The sequence below is a fragment of the Eutrigla gurnardus genome, assembly GCF_963514095.1.
Source record: "Eutrigla gurnardus genome assembly, chromosome: 19".
NCBI classification, from domain to species: Eukaryota; Metazoa; Chordata; class Actinopteri; order Perciformes; family Triglidae; genus Eutrigla; species Eutrigla gurnardus.
Window position 1 is genome coordinate 11103187 of NC_139930.1, and position 6773 is coordinate 11109959.

Below are 6773 nucleotides of genomic sequence, written 5' to 3' on the forward strand. Positions count from 1 at the left end.
TGGGTGAATTCAGGTCCCACATTGAAAACCTGGCAGTACACGCTGACATTAACCACCGTGGTATTAAGTAACACGTCAGTGGGCGAGGGGAGGACACGAGTTCCCTGCTTGGTTTGAATCTGCAATGAGGTCTTTCCTTGACATTTGCAATGAAAGAGAGGGGGCGTGTAACAGAGCTGCTTTTGTAGGACAGCCACTTATGTGTCTTTCACTGAATATCACGACAACCAACGGGCTGAAAATTGTCCGAGAACAGAACAGAAAAATATAATTATGAAAGTGCATTCTGTCACAAAAACCCTTGCGATCACACGTTTACAGGTGCGCACACAAGCACAAACAAGGTACAAAAAAATTGCCACAAAGATCCCTGACAGATGTGGTGAAAACATTGCCTTTTTCTCCAGTTTGAAGGGAGCGGTGACAGCTTGATTTATATGTATATATATATATACACACACACACACACACACACAGGCTCATAATGAGGCATTTCAGCAAACAAGCAAGCACTGTGCCTTGTGCAAAATGAGCTTCACTGTTCGGTTACAACAGAACTCAAAGAAAGTCCTATTCCAGGGGCCACTAGCATATAAATGGAGTCCCACAGACACACGCTTTGGTGAAAACAAGTGTTGTTCTGAAGGTGAATGAGCTGATGTTAAGGTCCTACATAAGACCTTGTATTGGAGGAGATCGCCTTAAAGAATGGCAAAAATAACCCAACTGCACTGACCGAATGAGGCGTGATAAAGGAAGCTTTTAGATGACCCCAATTTGTTGATTTGTTTCTCAAGAAATCAATAGAGCGCCTGCTGCTTTTAAGAGGCTCAAAGCGAGGAGACCTGAAACTGCTGTGAATCCTCGTATACCTGCAATTTTTCAAACCACCAGTTAAGTATGTGGGACACGGCGTCTGAGACAGGAATAGATCCAAAGGAAGTGAAAGCAGTCACACAGAGGAAAAAGGCGCATTCGTCATTGCTATGGTTTTACCAGGCTCCCGTTGCTACTATTGCAGATCCAGAGTCTGTTATTGTGTCATCGTCTGACCACCAACCAAATAAACTCTGTTTTAACGAGGAAGGCGCGTTTTTTTTAAAGACGAGAACAGCCACAAAGAAGAAGAGCTTGTTTGGACACCGAAACGGACCCCACTTGGTTTTCCAAAAAGATCCACGATGTCACCCGTCCACACGTGTTTCCCTCCGGTGATGTAACCCTAGTGAGCGCAGAGTATGTAGATTCCAGCCTGAAGGAGCAGTAATCAACCAGAGGATACACAGAGGGACAGAAAAATAAACACATCGGAAAGGCTGCGTCTCATCAGCTGGAATTTCTGACTTTCCTTGTGAACAAACGCCAGGATTATTGTATAACAGAACAGACAACAATTCTTCCATAAGTGTGAAAATGACCAAACAGGACGCTGCCGGCCACAGATGGCTGCCAGGCCTCGCTGTTATGATTTTTGGTATTCATTGACAGCTGCAGCACACTTGAAATCAAGACACAGAAGAAGATTGCTTCCTCTGGAAGTATATCTGTGTCTGATTGTTGACATGCACCCCCGACACACCTGGAAGAAGATTCCAACCTAATCATTCCACGCTGACAACATTAAAGCTTAATTCTGCTGTTTGAAAACTGCTAGATATTTTTTGGTTATGGTCTGTGTTTGCACTGTAGTGGCGCCTCCTTTTAACTGGGTTTTATTGCTATGAAACATCTTATTTATACCTCAGGGGGACTTTGATTTATGGATATGTAAAAATAACTTCTGACCTCCCTCCTTTCTTGGACTAGAAAGTTATTCATCTGGTTCGACATCACACGTTTAGAAAGTTTAGAACGATAAATTATAAGATAAATAAGACAGATGCACTTGCAAAAAATACATGAATGAATTCCAGACATAGAATTTGTTATTTCATAAGCACACTGTAACATTTTGATTTATATAGCCCTATATATAGCCCTATAGTCAGCCCTAATATATACAATACAAACCTTACATAACGTATGTGTACTCATAAATCATAAACACTACACAAGCCGTTGTCATGCAAGTGTATAGTTTCCTATCCCGGCCCATTCTGGTGTTCTGCTCTCCACTCCACCCTGCCCTTCCTTCTTTTACCCCCGACCCCTCCTATCTTGGTCTATTTTTACACCAACTATCCATTTTTATCTGGCAGCCCATGAATGCACCATTAAAGAATAAGTCATATGCAATCACAGGATGTGGCCTAAAGCCAACAGCAGACAGCTGTTGGCGTGTCATCCTGTGATCCCGTGTGACAGTGCTGTCCTTCAATCACAACGGGCCCCCTGACCACCCCAAGTGATGACATCCATAACTGCTCCTTTCTCTGATTGGTTCTTACATCATGTGGTTGCATCATGGAGAAAATCAGCATTCTGTCAGAAATTACAGTTGTAAGCTGGTCTCCTGTATATTGGTACATGGTACATCCTCTATTCAATATTATTCTAGGAATGTCTCAAAATGTGGAGTAAGAGTAGCAGACCAGAACAAAGCAGAGACGATCGTGTGTAAGCTGCAAACTGTTGAAAACAACACTATATTAACTTAAAAAGGTGATGTCAGTGTTTACAGGTTTTTTTTCCGCTGTGGCCCAAAAAAAATGTTTCTCATTAAATGTGCCACTTCAAAACATAGTGAGTTTTTTAAATATTTCTTTACCAACAAACAGACATATTTCATATGCATCTTAAAATGATAGTTATGTAATTTGTTATTATTATCATGAGGAATTCTGATCTTTATTCCATGATCATTTGCACAGTGCCACGTAAATGTACTCAGTTGAGCCCCTGCTTTCTGCCTCCTGCATTAGCATGCACAGACTTGGCTGACATGCACACAAGTCCTCGGGAAGATCCAGATGTGTGACTCGCTGCCAAGATGGAAAGCGCTGAAAACCCCTTTGGCTCATCCATTAGTCACCACATTCTTAGTGATGGAAGATCAACTTTAAACAACTAAGTTGGGAGTGTAGGTTGCTGCTCGATTATTTCAAACAAGGTTTTGTATTGTTGAGTGAGAGCTTTGCCCGATTTTACTAGTTTCTATCCAAATTTTCTGCAATAAGAAATGCTTTTTCCACGTCACACTCCTTTTTACTCCGGGCAGCAAAAAGAAGTGTACTACATGTACTTATCAGGCGTAAACGATAGACTTAACGAGAAATGGAAAGAAAGAAGAGCTCAATGAATGTCTGGTTAGTGTAAGATTGTTGCATAATAAAATGGCTGTGACAAACGGAAAAAGGATAAATCATTCAGCTGTGGGGATGCAGCTCACGGTACACCTAATCCATGTGTAAATCTTGCATTGATTGGTACATGTAGGCTGTGTGTGTGTGTGTGTGTGTGTGTGTGTGTGCGCAGCTTGTGCCTCTAGAAGTGCAGGTTTGTGTTTCTCTTTGTGTGTGTTTAACCACATCGATTTTGGAGTTGCCACAACCTGACCCCAGCACTGTACACTCGAGTGTTTTGCTGTGCGTCTTTGAGGAGCTGAACCGGGATCACCTGCAAACAAGCACCCGAGCAATCAAGCCGCTCAGGATTCTTATTTTAGCCTCAGCCTCCCCGAAGCCTTTGCCAGATTGTTTTGCGTTCGTGCCAAGCTCTCCAGCCACTTGATCGAGCCTCGTTGCTGTGGCCTGTTAGTGAATGTTTTGCCCTGTGTCCTAGACAATGTGGATTTTGGCTTGTGCTTGCCTGTACCTGAATTTTCACTTAGGCCCGCCTGCTGTTTTTGCATCTGCGTTGTCCATTGTTTGCCATTAGAACTCACTAAAGACTTATGTTTGTTTGATTCACATTATTCCATCTAATGTTCACGGTCTCTGAAGGATTAACACAAAAATAGCTGAAATTGCATTGATGCAATTGACCCTGGAGCACTTTTGATAATATTTCATCATCACTGTGGGAAAATTAAAACATTCAGCTTTGTATGGGTCTTGAAATATGGAGTTTAATTTGTGTTTGATGCAGTTAAAGGTTTGAGGTGCTGCATTATGCATAATTTGAAAGCAAAATGTGGTATAATGTTGAGGCAAACAATTCTTGATAAAATAATTATAACTTTCTCTGAGTCCGGAAATGCCATTTGAAGTTGATAAAAACAGGACTGAAATGCCTTATTTGAGACAATGATCAAAAGTTGGAAATTAAACTTAATTTATAGCATTTCTGTGATTCTTTGACCAGTAACCAGCATATATTATGTCATATTAATTACAACCTCAGGAGATGCAGGGTTGGACTCAAAATAAAAGTCCAAAATGGCAGGTAGGCAACAGGTTGATCCAAAAACAGGTCACAAAAACCAGGAACACCAGGAACAACAGACACTGAAAAACCAGGATGTTAGAAAGAAAGGCTCGAATGCAGGACAACTGAGGGGGAAGTGAGAACAGGTGAGCAGGAGGAGCAGGAGGTGCTAATGAGAGACAGGTGAAACAAATCAGGGCGGGGCAGACAATCAAAACTGGCGGGAAAAAACGCACAAAGGCAGGAAGTAATCTGAAAAGAGAGGAGAGGCGAGTAACAAAATAAAACAGGAAGTGCTAAACATGAATCATGTGAATAAATGAAACAAAGCAAAGGCGGTGTGTGCATGATTTCCTTTGAAACTGATTTTGGTGTAATGGCTCGTGGTGTAAAGTGCTGCCCAAACACAAGATAATATACTAAATGTTTAAAGCTGCTCTAATCCTTATGTCTGTACTAATAATAGACCAGATGTGAAAGAGGTCACTCATATGATGTCGCTCATATGACGTACTAAGACAGAGTTTTCTCTAAAGAGACAGAGGTTTCTCTCAGGAGAACATTCATCAGGTGGCCCTGACAACATTAACGATGATGAGGTGTCCCAGTAAGCCATGACAGTAAGCTTAATGGAATCCAGCCATCCTTCATTGATCATTTACACCTGTGATGTTTTCTAAAGGGAAATGTCAAAGCGTCATTTTTTTTAATTATTTGATTATGTAACAATTTTCCTAACTCATGACTTGACTAGTTGACAACAGTATTGTGATTACTGGTATGAATCCAAGCTGTAATAAATATCAGTCCTGACCAAAGCAGGTGCTCAAACAGAACTGAGAGAGAACGCGTCTTTTCAGGGAGGTCAGCTGACGGTCAGCTGATCTGAGTTGCTTCAGCGACTTCACTTTAAGCCTGAATCTCGACTCTGTGCTCCATTTAAGGGCAGCGTTTTGGTACACGGCCTGTTTCTGAACACACACGTTTCCATCTCAACACTTTCTGTTCTTTCTCCCACGTTTGATCACGGATTAAAGCAAAAAGCTGAATATACTCCAGAAAAATATTACCAAAAAAAACACATCCAGTGTTTCCACGTCTCACGTCTTCTATCTAGACCGCCTAAATCCTTCTGATTCGAGCCCCCCTTCATTCCATCTCAGCCTCTCTCTCTCTGTACGTTGCAAGCCGTGGCCTTAAGATAATCCTGGAGCCACATGGCGGCAGAGGACAGATGAGTAGTTTGACCTTATCTGGCAAGGTTAAGAGGTGTTCTGGCGATGGCTATATGGTACAGCGGTAAACAAAGCCGGGTCAAATGATACAGCAGGCTGACTGATGTTTCCTCACACCACAGCTGGATGGGCGTTAACCAAACAAGTTATTTGTCTCACGTGTCCCCGCTCGTTTCTGCTCTGCAGCCACGAGAGGCTCTCTGTTTATCCGTCACTTCGAGTGCTCCAGATCTGCCGTGCATCTGGCAATCGGGACAAAAGAAACAGAGCAAAGAGAGATGGATGGCGTGTCAATTCTCACTGTTGTTTCATATCTTGAGGTTGACATGCGTAAAAAGCCTGTTTCCGGATCAGAATTTGAGCTGCAAGACATCAGATCTATCATACAGACCTACACAATCTGTTTTCTGGCATGAGACTTTCTACACTTATCAATGTTTGTGTGTTTAAATGGAAAAAACCCACTGGCTGTCTCTATTTTCATCAATACATAAAAATCACTCAGCCTGGGAGGAAAATAACACAATGGTGGTTTTCTTTGCCTCGGTGCTCAACCGAGTAGACGATCACATGAAATGATGAGTGCGAACGCGTCATCTTCCTCTCTTTTCACAGTCATGCATCATCATTCCTGTGATCATGCCTCTGATTTATTTTTCCCATATAAAAGGGAAACTATGCCTCTAAACATGCTTCTGTCCGATTTATATATAGTTGAATAATTTCACATGGCACAAGAATAGTATAAGCCTTGTATAGCCAGATAAAAATACCCTCTCCCCCCGTGTAATTGTGTTTGTAACAGCAAGAGGAGTGTTACTCCGTGTGTATGTGTGTGTGTGTGTGTGTGTGTTCTACCTGGATGAGGATTATTCTACCTGCAACTGGCTACTTTATGACATCTGGGATCAAACACATCATTCAAAACCATGAACCAAGCAAGCGTTTGGACCACTGTATGAGGTAGGTATGTGCCTGAGTAACATCATGAGCTTGAGTCATTTCCGCTGCTGTGTCACATGCGCTCACTAACGAGAGTTTGCTCATTAACGTGAATCAAGGCACGCAATTGACAGTGGAAAGCTCGGGGGGGAGGAAACGGTGTCATAGCTGGCAGCGAGTCTGTAGCTGCACATGTCTGGAACACTTCACATCCAGAAGAGACGTTTCCAAGATGAAACAGAAATCACAGAGGCAGATTGTGTAGAATTAGCTTGGGCCATAATACAGGAT